Source organism: Lagopus muta, chromosome 8 (genome assembly GCF_023343835.1).
Source record: "Lagopus muta isolate bLagMut1 chromosome 8, bLagMut1 primary, whole genome shotgun sequence".
In the NCBI taxonomy this organism is placed as follows: domain Eukaryota; kingdom Metazoa; phylum Chordata; class Aves; order Galliformes; family Phasianidae; genus Lagopus; species Lagopus muta.
In genome coordinates, this window is record NC_064440.1 from 3,195,420 (window position 1) to 3,216,363 (window position 20,944).

At 39.9% G+C, this 20,944-nt stretch overlaps 1 long non-coding RNA gene across 2 annotated transcripts in view; it reads right to left on the minus strand.

Moving 5' to 3' along the window:
• LOC125696776 (uncharacterized) overlaps window positions 1-20,944 on the minus strand; it is a 140,786-nt gene that overhangs the window by 58,860 nt on the left and 60,982 nt on the right. Inside the window, exons 4-8 of one of the 2 annotated variants that reach the window (XR_007378525.1) lie at window positions 16,939-16,997; window positions 11,096-11,189; window positions 6,773-6,876; window positions 2,523-2,677; window positions 534-597 (exon numbers count right to left, since the gene is read on the minus strand). This is a non-coding gene — a long non-coding RNA (uncharacterized LOC125696776). The remainder of the gene's footprint in view (window positions 1-533; window positions 598-2,522; window positions 2,678-6,772; window positions 6,877-11,095; window positions 11,190-16,938; window positions 16,998-20,944) is intronic. The other variant, XR_007378526.1, reaches the window with a different exon arrangement.

A 20,944-nucleotide genomic window follows, 5' to 3' on the forward strand; every position in this document is an offset into this window, starting at 1 on the left:
TATTTCCATCTCATAATGAAGACAAATTTTTCCTACTGGCTTGGTATCTGATCTCCACTTAAATGTACAGAAATAATGCTGTTAGTGGAAACACTTTCAAAAAGCCAATCAAATTAACATATCTATACTTGTACTTCTAGCCAAAATTTGGTTTTCAAGTTAATCTCATATTACACAAGTTCTTCACCACTCATCGTTATTACCAGGGCCCCACCACTAGCCCTATCTGCAGTGTGACTACCATTTGTCTCGGTTTTGGGTCTTATATTCTAGCAATCCTTACAAAATTATAACAGACAGAACGCTCTGCATTTTATAACTCATGCAAACAGCTCAGGACTACTGTCCCAAACTTTATAGCATCCCACTAGAATCCACCAACCACATAAAAGCTTTACAGACAATGTGAGTGGTCTTTTCCTAACCTGAAGTTACCTTGCATGATACAAGCTCCTAATAGTGAGTAGTTTGATCAATTCAGGCAACGCTATTATTTAGGTGAACAATGTTGTGGTTTGTTTTCCATCACTTACATTGCATTTTACCACAGGCAAGCCCAGAGTCTCTTCTGGAAGGTTACCACTTTTAGGCCATGACCTATATATGTTGGAGAGTCAAGGGGACAATTAAAAAAAGAAGGAAAATATGGAGATAAAAGGAGTCAGTATTACTGTCACATTATGGTACTCCCATGGAGCCTCCCTTAAAGAAAAGAATTCTATACAAGGATGTTACTGAGCACAGGCAGTGCACATTTTTTGAGGTCAAAATCTTGTTCCTCCCAAGTTTGAATAGTGAATATTGGACTCATGATCAGTCTCTTGTGGTTTAAAATCCAAGAATCACTTAGCCAGCTATTTCCCCAGCACTGTTAACCACAGCAGAGAAACACAGTTTAGGACTGAGACAATTGTACTACTAACAGTGCTAATGTGGTTTGGTATTCATTTTTTTCTTTTTCGGAGGGGCGAAAATTGTGGTGAATCAGAGGAGGAGGAAATATTGACCCCCCACACTAAAAGCTTACTGCATGGCTCACCAGAAATAAATAAAGCACTTATGAGATTATAATGTTTCAGATTTTGAGTGGAAGCAACCTTAATATCTTTTTTTCTTAATCTCAAAATACGTGCATTTCAAACTTCTGATGGGCTATTCCAAGGACTTTTCTAGAATGATGACAGCAAGCCAAGGCCAAAACCTTAATATGTCTGCTTCAACCAACAATAAAAATCTTACTATTTCCATTGACAAGACAGCTAGGAAAGCTCACCCTGGGGCCAGGGAGTCCAAGAAGCAGCGAGGCCCTGGCAATCAGCAAGGGGCAGAACGAGGGCCACTCTGCACCCTGATCTCAATGCTATTTTTACCACTGAAACCTATTTTGGGTATTTTGAGGTCTATTTTGAGATTTTTGAATGCTGTGTTTGCTCTGATCTACGCATAATTTGGGAATATCAGGAAATACGACGTTAAACAACATATCCCTTCAAAAATAGCCTTTTAGTGTCTTTTCTGAATCTGGACTGAGATGATCTCATGAGATCCCTGCCATTCCCCACACTACTAAGAGTTCTGGGCTCTGGAGCCTTGGAACAATCCCCAAATTTTTATAATTTAAAAATGAGGGGAGTTGAAAATTTCATGCCACTAAGGCCTGAGGGAAAAGCATTGGTCTTTAAGGTGATAACTTCATCCCAGGAATGCCTGAAAGGAAGTCCAGCAGGACCTTTTGGTCTAGGGAAGAGTACGGGACAGAGTCTGCTCACTGTGCCTGGGTTATAACTTTTTAAGGCATATTTACAAGCTAAACTTCTGCAATAATAAATGTCACAGCACCCATTTCCTTTTCTCTGTACTAAATATTTCAGTAACATTGGAGGGCTACTGTAGCATCAAACTATAGAAACTGATTGGACCCTCCACAAAGAAATGTCTTCAAAAAACCTTAGGCAGCAGCAAGAGACCCCAGCCAGCGTTCTGACAGTCACACACAGTAGCGTATCTCTGGCCAGCTAAACTTACTGAACTCTCCTCTTGTTTTATTGCATGTCTCAAATAGTTTTCTAAGAGCTCAGAAGGTAATCAGCAAGCACGGTTTATTTATTGGAAAATTACTCTTCTTAGAGTTAATGGATATACTTGATGTTATTGATGGTCCACATCACTGTATGAAAATTAACAATATTAGGGAGGTGTATAAATAAAATAGGAGGTATAAAAATAAAATGCATTTATCAACAAAGCAAAAGCAAACGTACAAGCTATTTGGTGTCCTCCTGCTAATTCTTAGCTGCTTCTTTTGTCTAAAAGACAAAAAAAAAAAAAAAAAAAGCCCAAAACTTACTTAAAATTGTGAACACTGAACACAGCATGATTTTGCCCTGGCATGTCATAACACCTTGCTATGGTCCTCCTCCTGACATATGAAAGGAGGCTGAGTGCTACAGTGTCAATTGAAAACCTATTGAAAAACAAAGGCAAAGAAAAAGGCCGGCCTACAAATCCATGCAGAAACCTACCTTCTCTTTGGCCTGAAGGCATCACAGAAGTCATTTGTGGCTTCTCTTGCATCACATCTGGTGGCAAGCACAGGTGACAGCACAGGGCAGTAACTCCATTTGATGTTGCTAGGTCCAGGGTGGGTCCCTGCTTTTGGTCTGAGCGCAGCTCCTAGCTGTGTAAAATAATGAAGGAAAGCTATTTTAACATCTTCTTGTATGCTTAGAAAAATAAACAATGACAAGGCTGAGGAAGAACGTGTTTCAGTGGAGGATGCTTCCAAGCAATGGCCACTCCTTCACCCATTATCCACCTTTTCACCAAATATCTACTGGTTGTAGACTGAGCACTAAAGGTTGCACCTCATGGAAGCCATGCCTTGGAAATTCATTTGAGACTTGATCACAATTATTCAGGATTGTGTTTTCGCAACCAAGATCTAACAAGAAGGAGAAGATCTGTTCATATGTACACAGCTAAATGTCAAGCTCTATTTTGATACGGGGAAACGGCTTTAAACTGGAAGAGGGGAGATTCAGGTTGCCCAGTGATGTTGTGGATGCCCCCTCCCTGGAAGCATTCAAGGCTGGATGGGGCTGAGAGCAACCTGATCTAGAAGAAGGTGTCCCTGCCTATATCAGGGGACTGGAACTAGATGGTCTTAAAAGTCCCTTTCAACACAAACCACTCTCTATGATAGTTTTCAAAATTTTAAGGGAGTCCTCACACCACTGAGTCTCAACAGCTTTTCAGCACATTAGCAGCCCACCTAGATTTGGATAAAATACTACATATAGCTACTTAAACTGCTGGATGTAAAATGCTGTCACATGTAAGAGCTTGAAAATAGAATATAATTGTTAAAATAAATAAATACTCATTGCATAAGCTTGATTATTGCCAAAAAAAAAAAAAAAAAGAAAAAAAAGAAAAAAAGATGAAGAGATCCCCAGTAATACATTTGGAAGGGAAGTTATTTTTGGAAAATTATTTTTACTTAGAAAAGAAAGAAGTCCAACTGAAGTAAACAATTTAGGTTCTAATCATCAACGCTTTTCATAGGGACACTTTTCATAGACATTTTCTTTCATAGGTCACTACATTTGTTGGATTTGAATTGGTTAGAGAGTTTCAGATTGAATTTCCCCAATGAAAACAGTAAATGACAGAAATTACTGGAACAGCTTATAAAGAAAAATGCAGTCAGCTGAAGAAAAAATTGAGACATGGTTCTACTGAGCCTCCTTCTACCTATTCTATAATTGAAGATCCAGTTTGCATATCTACAGCTAGTGATAGCATAAGATTTATTAAATATTTCAGCTAACGGGAAGTGATTTCACCTTTACAAACTTCTACAAGGCATAAAAAAAAGGGATTTTTTTTTTCTTTTGGGTCAAAGTCTTTTTTGTTTGTTTCCTGTTTGTTATTTGCTTATTTCTTTAAATTGTCCTCTGCATAGCATTGACACTCGATAATACAGTGTAATGCATCAATACACTATAACAAATATTCTCTGTTTTAAATATCACTCCCATTCATACTGAGATTCAATTTAAAGAATCATTCAAAGATAAATCTAAATAAATAACAAGCTGGCTTTCAGGCAAACAAATGAATTTGCATTGTTTTATATTCATCATAAATATTTCACTTAATTACTGAGGTACTATGTTCAGAAATACAAAACAACATTATAAATTTATTAGCACTGTCCCTGCTGATTTTACAGAAGTTCTGTGGAATGTAAAAGCCAAAAGTAGAAACAGGCTCAAGAGCATAACCAAAAGAGCACATGCTGCATTCAAATGCTAAACAGGATTGACACACTCTGCTTTGCTCTGTGTATTTACAGCAAGGAAAGCTTCCTGTCTTGAATCAGGTGTTATCCTATTTATTCTCAAAACCCAAGGTCAACAAAACCCTTTTCCTTCTGTTGATTTTTCCAAACCTAAACATCTGAATTAGACCCGTTCGGTATTATCTCGAAAACTATCACAGGAGTTATTTTTCCCCTCATTGTAAAATTGTTAAAACGTGAAAGGATGTAACAGCATTTTTCAAAGGTTTAGCAAGGTCAGCTATGTGAAGGAAAAATAAAAAGCGCTACCAAAACATAAAAGCTCCACTCAGGAGCATTTATCATCAAAATTATTTAAGTTCTTTTAATGGCTCTGAAGGCTATGAAAAATATTTTTAAAATGTAAATATGTGGGTCTTTCAGAAGAAGTTATCCTTCTTTGTAAACCACAGTATCACTGGTGATTTATAGTTTTCAGAAAATCTTAATCCCCTGGGAAATACAGAAGAGTTCCCCTTTATTTTTAACCTAATGCTGGATCTGATATGGAATGCAGTTTTTATTATTAGCAAAAAAAAATTATATTTTTATTTGCTCTTAATAAGTTAAGATAAAATCTGAAGCAGTGCAAATATGAAAAGATGTTAAAAACAGATTTTTTTTTTCCTCTTTACATTTGAAACAACTTTAGATGTAAACAAAATAGTGGCTATCACGTTTCCCCAGGGATTAAGTGCTCTTACTGTTCAAATGTCATTAATTACTCTTAATGCCGTTACGAACTATTTGGAGATTATCATTATTAAAGTGTTAGAGTATTTCTTAATTCCTCCCCAGAAAGCCACAGAGTAACAAACGGAGCCCATCCTCCCCTCTTTTTGTTGGAATGACAGTAGCCTGAAGGAGCTGGGTCTAAAAAGAGAGTCAAGAAACAACAAGAGACAATATTTTGTTGGACTAAATGACAACAAGGGGGAAGATTTGGGGTTGAAACCATTTTCTGTTTCATAAACAGAGCCTCTGGGTCTGATGCAGACCATTGCAAGAGGCTGGGTTTCTCCTAGCAGCAGCATAAATCCCTCCTAATGCAAGTATCTTATCTGTAGCATGCCTGCGCTGGCAATACTGGACAATGTCTAATAACCCCCTCTGTCCCAAAAATGAGCATCCCATGCTCAAAGCTGCAGAGGACACACAGGAGGTAGGGCAGCTCTTATAGTCAGCGATGGAATTTTAAAGGAAATAATACAGATCCTAAAAAAAATAAAATAAGACAACTGAAAAACAATAAGAAGTTTTGTGGTCAAGGAGAAAAGCCTCTGAGTGAACAGCAATGCCCTCACTGATTGCCAGAATCTTTAATTTGGAAGTGGGGGGGGAGAGAGAAAGGATGCTTAATTGCTCCCTAAAATATTCACTGGAGCACAGCGTGAGTACTAGATACTGACTTCCTATTAATGTATTCCATACTTGCAAATGCAAACGGTGTGGAGTTTTTGTCATTTCCTCCTTCTCCTCCTCTTGCAGGATGACAAACCAATGAGGATTTTAGCACAGTTGGCTTTTAAAACGTGTCACCTGGCTGTTTGTTGCAGGGAGGACAAGCTTTCCCCACCGTAGCACTCACATGTTCTCACTACAGCTCACACACACCGCTCCTCTTCCAAGATAAATCACAGTTGCTTGAATTCATATTCTGAAGCATATATTTCACTTTGTTATTCTTACTCTCAACTTCCATTTTTCATTCGAATACAAACCAACGTTTTTACAAATGCATGTTTAAAAACTCAGTGTATTGACTTTGGCTACTGGCAAAGTTCACTGCAAACTGTTTAAGAACTACTTGAAGAGATAGGAGTGAACATGTCTTCAGTACCTACACAGTCCTGGTATTGGAAAACAAGTTATTTGTAAGCTTGAATGCAAAGCTTTTAAAAATACCTTCCCTTACACCTTGTTCTTTCACGTGAGGTAAGATGCTTTGGGGAAGGACTTTCCCCAAAGAGCCAAGCAGAGGACCTCAGCTCTCTCCATTTGTTTCTTGATCTCCATACCTCTCCTCTGGAGGAGTTCCCAGCCTATGTCTGGAGGACAGCTGGCCAAGTTTGGTATTTAACAGGACAGAGGAGCTGCAAGGCAGCTTAATAACTCAATCGGGTTACACTCCAGGGCCATTTGTGCCAATGGAGAAGGAGAAGGCACCAAAAAATGGGCTGCTGGCTGAGAGGTGGGGAAAGCCACAGGACCACTGCAAGGAGCAGCTATCGCCACTGTGGGAAAAGGACGCAACAGTGAGATGGAGATGTCTGACAGGAGATGGGAACAAGCTTTCCTCTGTCCTATTTCCAGATCCCATCTGCACATTGCCTGTGCTGAAAGGTAACGCAGAGCTCAGATCTGTTCTGAGTTATTTCGGCGAGGAATGTCTGGCTTTTTATGGTTGTTTTAATTGGTGACAGTACTCACTGCTTAGTGTGCTCAGTCTGGCATCACTGTCCTCCCATGTCCAGCTCACAACATCCCCAATGCTCGTCTTGCCTCACAGCTACTGCCTCGTCACCACCCTCTCCCTGTCCAGAGAGTTGAAAGAAGTTGAGAAGTGAGAAAATCTTTAAAGCAAAACTGAATTCCAAACTTTTTATTTTTTCATCCAAACCAGTAACAAACAGTTCAGTCTGTTCTTTCACACACAAAAGATTTTGTTTCGGTGACAGTGTGTACATGCAGGACAGCAGGCTGTAACAAAGGAGACCAAGTTACACACCTTTGCACAACATTTCTTGCAAGTATTCCAGAGAAATCTTACTACCAATAATGATACTTAACATGCAATACATTCAGAAGAAAGCAGTTAGTGTGTTTTTATAAGCGAGGCAAGCAGACTTATGTGCTTGGCAAAGAAAATACGTTGGTAATAAGGTCAATCTCTTGCCTAGCAACTTAAACACAACTCTTCCAACCCACCAAGCAACAAAGGTATATCAAAGCCTTCAGATCTAGAGCAGGCTCACCTCAAAGTGCACAAAGCATGTAAAAGAACCTATGGGATTTACTATCCACCTCCTTCATTTCACCAGACAGCCTTGTCTTTTCCCTCCCCATACTGCGGATGGAAGAATAAGTATGGGCTAGTGAACTCCAGGGGAAGGTCTTCTTTATCAAACAGCTCCACACTGCAACTTTCTCATTCTTGCACTGATCCTACATTGGACCATTTTTTTGATCCATTCCCCCTCTCTTTCCCCAAAAGCTACACAGTTATTCAGCTATCCTAGAAGTGCATGGAAAAATCCATATTTTTCTTCCCCAACTTAAACATTTGCTATGACCCAAAAGATGCTACCTAAGGATGACACATGTCCCCAGTCATACAAGAAGTGGTATTTTGGGCCATCAATTGCCAGAAAAGAAGGGGAAGACTGAGGATGGTGACAACCACCTCCTTCCGTTTGTATCCTTCGAGGCACCACGCCTCCATCCCCTCTTTAAGTCACTCTCAACATCATCCCATGTGTTCTGCATTGCTAGAGCACGGTAAGCTGCTAAACCTCTGTGTCAGTCATGGAGAAAGTACTTTCCTTTCATCCCTGCAGGCAGTCTTTTGTGGAGAGGCCAGGGAAACATCACAGGACAGCACCGTTGCTATCAGCAGAAAGAATCTCTGCTGCTCAGTGCTCCCTTTCTCCCACCTGGCATTGCCATCTAAAACCATCTCTCCAAAGAGTAGGGATATTATGTAAGGCTGTGATGTGAGGATTCAACTTACGACCTTAAGGAACAGTGGGAAAGACTACTAGCTACTCTTCATCATTCCTAGCTGGACTGCTAGGAAAAATGGGTCAAGGTTTTCCAAGGTGACCCTCAACTTCCGATGGCTAAATTAATGTGAGTTCAAAAACCCTAGAAGGATGATTTTGGAAAAAATAAAATCACCAATTATCTGGTTGCAAGGAATAAAAAGAAAATGAAAGCAGACAGCTGTGACTTTCAAGGTGCTCGCAGTCAATCACCTCAGAAAAAAAAGTTATCTGAAATCTCTGAAAAAAAAATCCCAAGCATGCTGTGCAAAAACCAATGGAGGAAACCTCATGGGTAAATAACTATCCGGCGCGCACAAGAGCACGGCTCTCAGGATGCATGTGTGTTTCTACTGCGGGAGAGAGAACAATTGAATTACGAGGAGCTCTTAAGCAAGTAAAGTAAACATCTTTTGGCAATTTAGTGCTGCACTTTGAAGCGTGGCTATGTCATACAAATGGTGAAATAGCACGGACACCCTTCTGCTGGCTAGTTTGTTTAATATGGTGAGTTGGGAGCTTGGGGAGCGCAGTGCTCTTTTATGAGCTCAAGAGCTGGAGGAGGGAAGGTGTAGAAGGAACAGGAGAGGGATTTTGGAGAAACCTACAGCTTCCCAGAGCCAATGGGAAGGATCCGCTGTGCGAGCCCACAGCATCCGTGGGGCAGCCACTGCCACCCGGGGATCAGACCCGAGCAGCCTCCGCTGTGGGGCAGTGGGACAGGGAATAATCACACAAGAGGGGTTAATTGCTATAAATATCAAGAATCAAATCAATATGTCAAGATGTGTGTTCCACTTTTTGCATGTATGCGGCGTGTAAATGAGAAACGGAGAGAGAGGGAGGAAGAGCTAGAAAGAAAAAGGAGAGACTACTAAAGAAATAAGCCCCCCTGTACAGACAGCCTGACGCCAGATGGCTTCTTCTAATAAATATTCAACCTTAACTCAGTTCCCATGTAACTTTGTTGTAAAGCTGCCAGCACACCCACACAGATCTGGGCCAGCAAAATGATTACAGTAGTACAAACAAAATAGTGCAATAGAGGAAACAGGCAGACAGGGTCCTGTATACAGAAAGACAGAGCTGTAAAGATGTGAGTTGATGAACCTTTAGATTTAATACTGAGAAACTTAAAATAATGACTTGGGGAGAGGGGAGGGAAAAAAACAACTAAAAAAAATAATAAACAGGACTTATTTTTTCCTCACTGTTACTTTTATTGTTGGGCATACGCAGAACATCCTTCTGTCAAGACAGAAAATGAGGCTCTGCACATTAGTTGCTATTCTGCATGTTTTCCGTATTCAGCTGGAATTCAGATACCTGGCCTGAAATCATCATCCAGCTTAAATTTCCCATTGCCCATCCTGCTCACACAGGGCATAAATTTAAGAGGAAGATTTTGTGCATGGGATTTTTTATTGTGACATTTGTTGTTATTAATTGGGAAAAGGAAGAGATTTGGTGTATTTTTATTAGGAAAACACTGGCTCGGTGCTCAAAAACAAGCGATTCAGTTGTGAGAGTGTTTTTGCCTCAAGCTCTTTAATTTCAAAATTGGATTATGAGATCTGAATATCAGAGCACACCATGTTGGCAACCCCAAAACTGTTTAAATAGGACCCAGACCAAATTCACAATCTAGCACTGGGATTAAGAGGAGGAAAAGGGCAATGAAAAAAGGCCAAACTGAACAGACAGATGCTTTGATGGAAGACAAAAAAAACAAACAAACAAACAAAAAAACACAAGATGCAATTAAAATAACTTCAGAAGCTAAGGATTCAAGATACTGATTTCTTGGATCTGTTTCATGCAGTAGGTCTCAATTTTAGTGGCAGGGAAAAAATGTGCATGGTCAGCTCTAAACTTCTACCTGCAGTTAAGGTGGTTATTCAACAACCATTCCCGTGCCAGCAGGTCAGGTACGTAAAACTATGCATTTACATGCCTGAGAATGCAGCTTTTGATGCTTCAAGCTAACTCGTGGTGCTCCTGGAAGGACATCATTTCAGATGATACAATAAAATAGCAATAGAATCAATAAGACAGAATTTAAAAAAAGAAAAGAAGTGATGGCAGGGGGGAAGTAGGCTGAACGTCAGAAAGCATTTCCTGGTTATGAGCATTTCCCTCTGCAAAGCAGATCGACAAGGAGAGGCTGTGGAGTCAGGCTTTCACTGCTCCCCTCGGGAGATTGTCACTGTGGAGGTTTTAAAAACAAAGCTGAACTCAGCACTAGTAAATGTGCTGCAGGGAATAACCCCGCATTGGGCAAGAAGTGGACAAGATCAATTAACAGATCTCTTCTATGTCTACTTTCTATTATTTTTGACTGTTAGAAGAAAACTTTGTGAGGGAAGAGCCCAGAGCTCCCTCCCTCACTTGTCTGAGAGCAGACTGCATTACGCTGCACGCTCATGTCTGAATCTCTGTTCACTACAAGTGCTAACTCTCTCCCATCACTTTTGCTCTTCTTGCCCTTGATTCCCACTACTACTGAGAAGCACTGGAAAGAATTTCCCAGAGAGAAGACATTAAAAAAAAAGAAAGGGGGGGGGGGGGGGGGCGGCGAGGGAAGTAAACTGATATGAATCTCTCATTTCTTATCTTCCTAGGCCTCTTTATAGCATATATCTATTCTGAGCAGCTTGACACTTCTTTCCCACCCACCCCCATTACAACCAGCTGTGAATCATCTCCTTGTGCTCTTTCTCCCCCAGCCCCAAGGTGTGCTTTACAAGTCCACCCTCCACCACAACATGACAGCATCAAATAGGAGAGCAGCTGTGGGCCTGGGGAAACGGACACTTTTTGTATGCAAGCAAGCAGGATGAAAGCAATACAATGGAGCTGGACTCCAAGCTGTCAGCCCTTGGGAAAACACGCCTGCTGAAGCCACTAATGACACACCTACCCAGCACCACAACACATCAAACGAGCCCTTCATTGGTTATGCTGGCTTGAAGTTTGAGAGATCTGTCCTCACCTTAGTAAACTGGGCAGGTGATGTTGAGAAATCCCTGGATAAAGCTTAGGGGTCCAGAGTCGCCACTCAGATTCCTGCAGCACTCAGCTTCCCTCTGCAGCCAAAATTGGAGGAAAAAAGGGGAAAGTTCAACATCAATTTAAACCCTCCCCAAGATCTTTTTGCTTAACAAATAAATAAATGTTTTGAAGTATAAGGGAATAAAAGTGATATACACAGATTTCTTCACATGGCAGCCATTTTTCCTGCAGGCCTTGGGCTGCCATCCTCACAACACCGCTAGACCACTGGTTTTCAGATCTGCTTGATTTAATACTGTGCCAAGTTCCCATTGGTACTACATGGTTTAGGAAAGCAAGGAGGCAAAAAGAAACAGAATGAAGAAACAAATGGCAGAGAGAAACTGGAAGAAAGTTCTAGATGGATATAGCAGGGTCTACCCACCCTGCTGTCTGTGTCTCCTCCATCTCCAATTCCACCTCTCTTTCTAGAAAGGATGTTGCCATCGCGGCAACGTTCTCAGCTAAGACCCAAAATAAATCAAAGCAAGGAAAAAGCAAGGAGATGAAATGTGGGCTCCAGGTGCAGAAAAGAAGAACAGAGCTTCGTAGAGCTGAGAGAAGGAAGCTGCAGCGCACCACTTCTTACTGCACCTCCAGTGAGGGTAAATCCCACCGTGAGGAACCTACTCATCCAGGTCCCTCCCCTCCTGCTGGGTAGCTTTGCCCCCCATCACAGTCAATATGATCATGGGAGGGGGGGGGAAGGTAGGAGGCAGCAGCCCCAGTTTTCCAAAGGGAAATAAACAACATTGCTACCCAACAAGGTTCTGGCAGGGGCCATGTTCTGAGCTTTGCTTCTGTGCTGTGACATCTGCCTTGGTCCTGCAGCTGCTGGGGTGCTTGCCCAAGTGAGCACTGTACTGGCACACTCAGCCCCTTTGGTGGCAAACATCAGGGTTCGTTAGGAGGGCACGCAGCCAGGTAATTAATGTCCACACATTGCAACTCCCATCACGTTAGCAATGGATTTCCTCCAAGCAGGGTATTTGTCTTGTTGGAACATCAGCAAGTCTCACTGCTGCAGTCAAACAAGAAAAGAGTCAAAGGTGATAAAACTGGTCCTATTTAACACATTTCTGTTCTGTAAAATTCTGTATTGTTGGAGAAATGCATGCAGTGATTTTGGACAAGAGACTGAGCAGAGCGCAGTGTTGATGCTCTCAGCCATTAGTTTATAAATTGAATAAGATAGATGAGTTCATTCATATGAACTAATGTAGTTTTTCTTATGAAGGTTTCATATTATACAAATCCATTAGCATATTTACAAATTAATCTTCCCTTAGGAAGAAAAAAGATCAAAGATTTACAGAAGGAAGTGCTTTATTACTTTTAAACTGCCTTTTCTTTTTTTAAAAAAAGAAAGAAAAAGAAATGAAGGGAAATTATGTTGAACCATAAATGTTTCTTTATGACTACTGTACAGCAGCTTTGTGGGAGATTTAAATTTACTAAAGGGCAAGGGGGACTTTAAGCCATCTATACAAGTTCAGTATTAAAAATATATATACATGACAGGTGCCCATATAAGTTCATGCAGTACAAAATATTCCATAAATGAGCTCATTTGTCTGAGTAATTTAGAAAGAGCTTCTGCACAAGGGGAGATATTTAGTTTGAATTATAGTCAGTTTACCTTTTATAAGTTTTTTCATCATTTCCCATACCTCCTTTGGTGCTACTGAGACTATCAGTAGTTATCAAGCATTATACTCAACCTTGCTATTCCCTATTCCCAGCAAAGCCCTATCATTGAAGTTTCTCCACGTTCTCTTCAAGATATGCCGTTTGTAAAACCCTGCATGCATGATTATTTCCGCATCATAGATGCCAGATAAAACAAGATCAGGCTAAGAAATCTTTTATCTAAGCAAAGAACTTGAGTAATAAAGCATTACAGGTAAAGGAAAAAGCTGTAGGCTTGTCAGCATCATTTAGGCTTGACTCTGTTGTAAAACAAAACAAAAATTCAGATTTTCAGAATGACTTTGTACTGTGGCTGAAAATACACAGTAGTAGAACAGCACGGAAATGAAACGAGATGCAAACCTATAATGATTTATTAATAACCACTTTCTGAGACATTTCTAGCTACTAAAGAAAAATCAGAACACTAAATACATTAAGATCTTTACAAAAAAAAAAAAAAAAAAAAAAAAGGAAGAAGGAACCATTCTATGATTCTATAAACCTTTGAAAAGTTACAAAAATAACAGCTAGATTTCCAAGAGGGAGAAGAAAGGAGAAAAAAACTGGCAATTGAAGCACATTTTAGGTTGTGCTGGTCCTACTTTGGGACAGGAATGTGAAGGAGGTGGCCTCTAAGCCCTCTCCTAGACATAAATTTTTCACTTCTGTGCTGAAATATTTGAAGATCTTTTCTGGTAAGTGCCTTTTTTTTCCCCTTCTTTTGAATGCTTTAGGATACGTTCCAAAGAAAAATGTCATGTATATTATGTAGACTAAGGTTAAATTGCTATTCATCAACAGAATAATTCTCATTTTCTCATGACGATCACATTCACTCAAGGATAACTTCTTACACTTACGTGAGCTCCCTTAAAAATTGATGTTATATTTAAAAGGACCTGTACCTGGATAACCTCTGCCACTCGTCCTCCTCCTCACTACATGCCTGACAATGAATGAAGCCTTTCTGACAATGAATAAAGCCTTTTCCCAGCAGGACAGCTGTGCTTTTACTGTGCTGAACACACAGACACAAAGAAGCCAGCCATGCAGAGGTCAGTGCCAGACAGTAAATGGTTCTGTAGAATGATTACCCCAGTGAACACACTGCTAAGAAGGCAGGTATTCTAAAGCTGCTCAAATAGCTGTATGTTCTCTCTTCACACATCACACCAGCCAGCATCTAGTCTGCAGCCTTTGCTGGGAACAAGACTGGAACCATTCTCCTCCTCACCCATTTCTATCCCACCTGTCTCCTAAGAAAACACATGCCTTGAGAATGTCTTGAAGGAGAAATATTCTACTCCAGAGATGACTTTTATTGTAAAGAGTCATTACACTTGTTCAAGCGTGCTCTCCCCTCACATAACTAGGCAACTTCATTTCTTTGCTCTTTCCCTCTCATTTCCTGAAAGCAACAGAGGGAAACTCTCAGGAATGTTTCTCACAACTACTTAGAGAGGAAATTCAGCGTTGATTTTTGTTTTCCTGTGGATGCTGCATTTGGCTATCAGAATGTTCACGGGTAACAAGCCATAGCTTATCAATGTCTCTATCTGTCCATTTGGGAAATCACAAAAAGGTAAGTCTACCTAAGCTTCAGGTCTGTGAGGACTGGTAAGTGTTTCTAAAGGTGTGACACTGCCCTAGCACCATTAACGTGTTGTAGTTGTATATATTATTTTATTTCAAGATATACAAAGATTCTTCCAAATCAATAACCCTAACAACTGTGACACTTCTATGAGATATTTGTAAGTAAACACATTGAGGATAATGCCTAGCCCACTGCATCTTAGTTTGAGATACCAACGCCAGATTCAATTGTCATTCATCTGATCCACTAGTCCTGCTAAAGTCTGTGAAGCCTTTTTGCTGAAAATATTATTGGCAAATCTATTCAGAAGATTAATGCTAATTAGCTTAGGGTGGGGGAAGAGTTTCATGTTACTTGAAACTTGGCTCACAAAAAGAGAATGGCAAAGAAAAGAGGCATGACCGAGAGCCAGTGGGACAGAAGTCAGCGACTTCTGAGATTCAATTAAAGAGAAAAAAGCCACATCAACAAAATAACCCTTAAGCCAGTATTCCACTCTCACACCAAGAGGCATTTAAGGTTAGCACCTCACACTTTCCAACCACTCAGCTCTCCAGCCATCACCACCTTGTTTAGGATGCTGACTGTGATGCAGATGGGATCAGAAGTTTGGCACCACAAGTTTTTCAGGTGAAAAAGCGTGCCATCGGTGAAGAATTACGAGTCATTAAACTGCAGCACATGCTGTGTGTGCCTCTTCAATTCAATATAGGGAATTAAGAAGTCTAATGCCTGTGGCATTAAATATGAATGATGAATGTGAGAAATAAAATAAGTTGAACAGAAATCTATGTGTTTCATTACACAAGCTAGCTATGCCACTGACACCTTTGCTTCTGCATGAAGAAAAAAATATGTCTAAAATTAGAAAGCAAAGAAAACCTGAAAGCCTGTTTTTAAGGAAATTTATATCAAATTCTGATGAGGTTAAGGAGAAATGTTTTCCTCCAGTTTCAACACCATTCCGATCATCTGAAAGGTAATAGCATATGATATTTTATTAACCAGGAATCAAGAAGGGTAGCACAGTCTTTCTTCAGAACAGATTTGTAAATGAACAGGCAGTATTTAAAAGAAAGAACACAAACTTTAAAAAGAAAAATGTCAGAAGTGACACATTATCTCACTTGAAGGCATGCATCTGACTCCTTCCTGCAACATGAAGGATAAACATCATGAGCCACAAAGGCTTCTGTGTGTATCATAAACCACACTGTATGGGAAAACAATTCTCCAGCTCTCCAAAGGAAAAGGTTTCTTTCATCTCTGATCAAGTTTCAGAGGTATTATTATTTATTTTCACATGAAGGACTGTGAAAAATTCACCTCATCATTTTGTGCAATGAGTTGGAGAATACTTGGGAGCCTCACTAAGGCATCTAACCATTACAGGCACATCTGAGAAAGTTACCCTTAATCTTCTCTGGAGATAATGGAAAAAAAGATGCTCCAGAATAGGGTTCTGCAACAAGCTCCTAATACAGACCAAGATGAGCAACACTTTAGAAAGTTCACCTTAGAATCTGAGAATCATTAAGGTTAGAAGTGATCACTAAGATCACCAAGTCCAACCATCTACCCATGCCTACTAAACAACATCACACTCAACGCAACACCTATTCTTTTCTTGCAAACCTATAGGGAAGGTGACTCCACCACCTCCCTCCTTCTCCCCTTTGCACTCAGAAGCAAAAGAAGGTTGCTGCTATCTGTAGCTGGTACATCTCACTTCTTGACATCAAATATTAAGCAAAATTCTCTGAATGTGGTAGAACAAAAGACAGAATTGAGAACAATATACTATCAATAGGTACTTAAAAAGGAAGCATGGCAGGTGGTTGGTTGTTAGGAGACACTGAAGGTGACAGAAGAAAAAAAAAAATCCATGAACTGATAATGAATTTCCACAAGTGAGACTGAGGTAAAAGATGGAGTGTTTGGATCTACTGGAAAGACATTAGTTAATGGGAAAACTGTGTTGGCTTGTCCAGAGGGTTCTGAGACAACATGGTGCCCAGACAGCCAAGTATCAATAAACTCTGATCCTTTTTATATTACACTTATGGATGCTTTTGGACACACAGTGAAAACAGCAACTGTTTGGAGACCTCCTAAAGCATCTGTTCTGAGTGAGCTAATTTTGAAATTATCTTTCTTAGGCATAACTTTTTTTAGTTGTTGATAAAAATGACTTTTTTTTTCTTTTTTTGGGTATAGAGGCATGAATTATGCATATATATACACACATACACGCGTGCATAAATAACATGTGTATGGTATATTTTGGCACATATTTTAAGTCCTATATGCTTTCATCCAGATTTTTCTCCACTTGCGTTCAGGCACCAAACAGGAGATGTTTTCATCATGTGATTTCCTGTTAGCTATATTTTTTACGCGGTGGATCTCAACATACATGGCATGGATTTCATCCCAGTCAACAGAACTTCTATGGAGGTGGGGGGGATCTGGAATCAGCAAGTTGAGAGACTCACCGGCCACAGAGAAGCTGAAAATGGGGAACTGTTGGTGCAGTCCAGCTTTGTGTAGACACCTAGAAAGAGCAGAACATTCAGATTAATCCCCCAAATTTCAGGAGGGCGGGCTGTGTTGGTTTGGTTTTGTTGGACATCTTGCACATGCATTAATGTGGGGACTGGGTCATAGGCACTAGAAGTATTCACAGGTTTTCCCATAACAGTTCTTTTGCCAAATCACAATTGTCAATCAATGCTGTCCACCACACACATAATGCAGTTGCTGGAATAATTCAGGTGGCAATGAGATCCTGGAGAATTTCAGTCTGAATTCATCTTTTTGAAATTAGATTTCTTTTCCCCCCAGTGTCACAAACTAAAATGATGTAAAGCACAAAATCTCTGTAGTAAATTAGGGATAAAAGAATAAAATTGTTAAACGAATATATTTTTCATGCTCGAGGGCTGTGTGTTTTAACAGTTTTCTAACTGTTCATTCATTTATATAAAAATACTTCAGTTATTATCTACTTGAGTTGAAATTAGATATTTAATTGACTGGAGGGAATGAAATCCACTCACTTTTAAATAAGGCAATGATTTAAAAATATTCCTGTAAAGTGATTTGTAAGACCACACCAGCACTAGTTCTTGGCACACGTCCTTGTCTGTGTATATATTTTAAAAGCACGGTTGTTTTTACAAATGTAGTACTGTGAGAGCTAACTTCTTCAGAAACATGTTTATCTTAATTAGGAAAGTCAACAGACTTCTAATGGGAAGAAATGGGTATTTTTCTCTGTGGTATCTAAAGCATCAAAGGCCTCGTTCTCATGCCAAACCAATCTTCCTTCCTGCCTGCCTTTCAAACCCAGGTGATTGCAGACAGCTGAGCAGACATTTTCCCAAAAGCTTCTATTGACCTGGCTCCAGTCCTTTCCCGTGCTCTGTCTCCTTTTCTATCCGCATGTCACTTCTCTTTCTCTTTCTGTGTATTTGTTGTATTTTTGCCTGAGGAAACCTAGGGATATTCATGGCACTGAGGCAAATAATGTGGAATTAAAAACTAAATTCTTCAGGCCTTATCCTAGCAACAGGACCATCACCATCTGTTCAGAGGACAGGACTGCCATTATCTGCTGCATTCTTTGTACATACTCCATCACCTGTGAGGGGAAAAACATTGCCCCTTATTCTGGGGTCTTTGTTTAAAAACAAAGTCGTCTGCTTCTTTCTGGTACCAATGCATTTCATAAATGTGATATACAGTACATTTAAAGAGGTCAGACAGCAAGAAAAGCCTTAAAAGCTTTATATATTTAAAAGAAAAAATCTTGGAAAGACATCTGCATGGTATACAACAAAAGCAAATATTGTTTAATTTAAATAAACAGCAGAGATTCATTGGTAAAAGTTCATCCAAATTCCTCTGTCTACTACAACTTTCAGTAACACAAGCACTGCGCATTTGACTTTAGGGTCATTTTTACAACAGCAGCAGGATTGTTATTAATTTTTTTTTTTTTCTTTTTGAATTTAAACACTTAATTTAAAAATCTGCATTCCCCCAAGTGCTGTGAAGGCCATTTTTGCTTCCCACAAGCACATCTCTGGCTGAAGTCCCAAATTACAGCCCTCTACTTAAAGAGCTGCACGCTTTCTACCTCAGGAAAATGTGAAGTTTATCAAAGAGCAGAAATACTGTATCAATTACTTCAAAGTTGTCTTTTTCTACTCTTTATGAATCTTGCTCTTTTTTCCCCCGTTTCTGTCCTCTCTGTGCATTTGAGTGAGGGAAGGAGGGAATGGGGGAAGTGAGGTAAAAATTAGAGAAATTAAAAAAAAAAAAACCTGGAAATCAGAAGCAGCAATCTTAACCTCATTATGTTTTCAGTTAAAAAATGTAATTTATAAAAGCTGGGTGACTGGCTGTCTTTGTTGGTTTTATGCCACTTATAAACAAAGCTGCAGTCATACTCATTTCTCAGCGCTTACAGACACATTTGTGGTATGTAGCTTGGCAACATAAATTGGTAAAATCTGCCTGCTCCCACCAATTCTGCTAAGTGTTTTTATCCCATACAGCCAGCAATCTGAACACCAGAACTGCCCCATCCTCTCTGCCCAGCAGGAGAACAGGGCAGAGCACAGGAGCTGGAGCAGATGGGCTTCAGCCTCACCTCCCTGCTCCTCCTCTTCTCAGGACGCCAGCAGCAACTGCCAGCACAGGAGGAACAAATTCAGTGCAGACATAGCGGGACTGTCCAAAGAGTATGGGAAGGGATGGAAAGTCAGGCTTAATACTACAACTTCCCTTTTCCTTTCCCATATCTCCCTCATCTCTTAATCCCCCACTTCCAATTTCATTGATTACCTTAATTTGTTTGCTGCTGTTTTGTTGCAGGCATTCCTACAAGCAGGTACTGCCACCCTAATTAGCAGATCATAGAGGTTACTCCATGGGACAAGAGCTGTCCCACATAAGCCCTTAATATCAGCTAACAGAGGCTGAACTGAGCACCTCCTCCTTTCACATTAAAACTCATCTCCATTAGTTCCTTTCTCACAAATGTTTCCATGGATTGAGAAAACAGATCCAAGAGAAGTGAAGGATTGGCCTACAATGTCAAAAAATAGCTAAAAAGCATCCCGGTACAATTAATTGGTTGCACTAACAGCTTTCACTCCTCGGTCAGACAAAGACTAATGGTTTGGCTTAGGCAAGCATGGAACAAGGTGGCCAAAAGCAGAAGTTGAGAAATCCCATCTCAAAGGACTTGTACTACAAAGTACAACTCATTCCATGTGCCATTAGCTCCTCTGTGAACTTACATGTGGGAAACTGCTGGGGAAGCTGTAGAGATGAAGGTCCTCAGGTAGAGGCTGGTGCTTTAATTTAGCCCAAGAGGATTCAGCTTGCTCTGCATCGAGGTGGCCTCAGATAGGAAGACACTTTGGCCAAATCTGAATATAATTGTGTTATTAAGATCTTCTCTCAATGGAAATATCAATCTCAAATGGTACTACTTCAGTGGAATTATCCACAAATTTGTCAACACAGACATAAAGATTTATTTTAAAAGCCTTTGAAGCATTGTTTGGATTCTGGCTTTCTTACCAAGCACTAAACTTCTCATCTTTGCATTCCTCCAATATTTCATGAAAGCAATAAACTGCCATACATATTCTGTAAAGAACCAAAATGATGCCTCACTACGGGGAATACAAAATTCGCATATTAGCATTCACGCAGTCTTGTCATCATTCTAGACCAGGCTTTAAAAAAAAAATGAAAGATGGATAGAAATACTGTATTTCACATGGAAAATCTGGTGGCTGGGGTGTGGCAGAACATAGATGCATGGTACTGAAAGCAAAGGTCACATTTCAGTAACAAGCTAATATTTCTAGAAGTGTAGAAATGCAACCTAAGGTCAGAAATAAAGATGCCCTATACAGTTTCCCCATTTCAAGTAGGAAATTGTTCACAGTTTAAAACAGATAAAGAAGTACATTGAAGTACTCTGAGATGAAAGGTAACTTCAATTATTTTCCTGAAGTAACACAGTCCAGTAACAGCACAACACGACAATATTTTATACAGTATTGATCTGGTAAAAAGAGACTACAAACTGAATTTGAATTTTGAGGACAGCGACAAGAGAATGGTTGCAGACTAAGTCATTGCTAGATTCATCACACTCAGTAGTTCAAATAAATACAGAAATAAACAAAGGAAATCCTCATGTGGAGGAATCGCTGACGTTGAATGAGAACGAAGGTTGCAAGGGAGAATGTTAGCGAGGTAAAAAAAAAACAGTTTCCTCCCTTTGGAGGAATGGACCCACCAGATACAGTGTACTTTTTCATTCTCTAACTTCTTAGGTTTTTTTACAGGTGCTGGTTTTTGTGCCATTCAAATGCATTTTCTTCCTATTTCTAAACAACAGCAAATATGTGGAAGCATAAAGCTAAACTTCACAATTCACAGAACAGCAGCAAAAAGCCTGCTCTCCAACTCCAT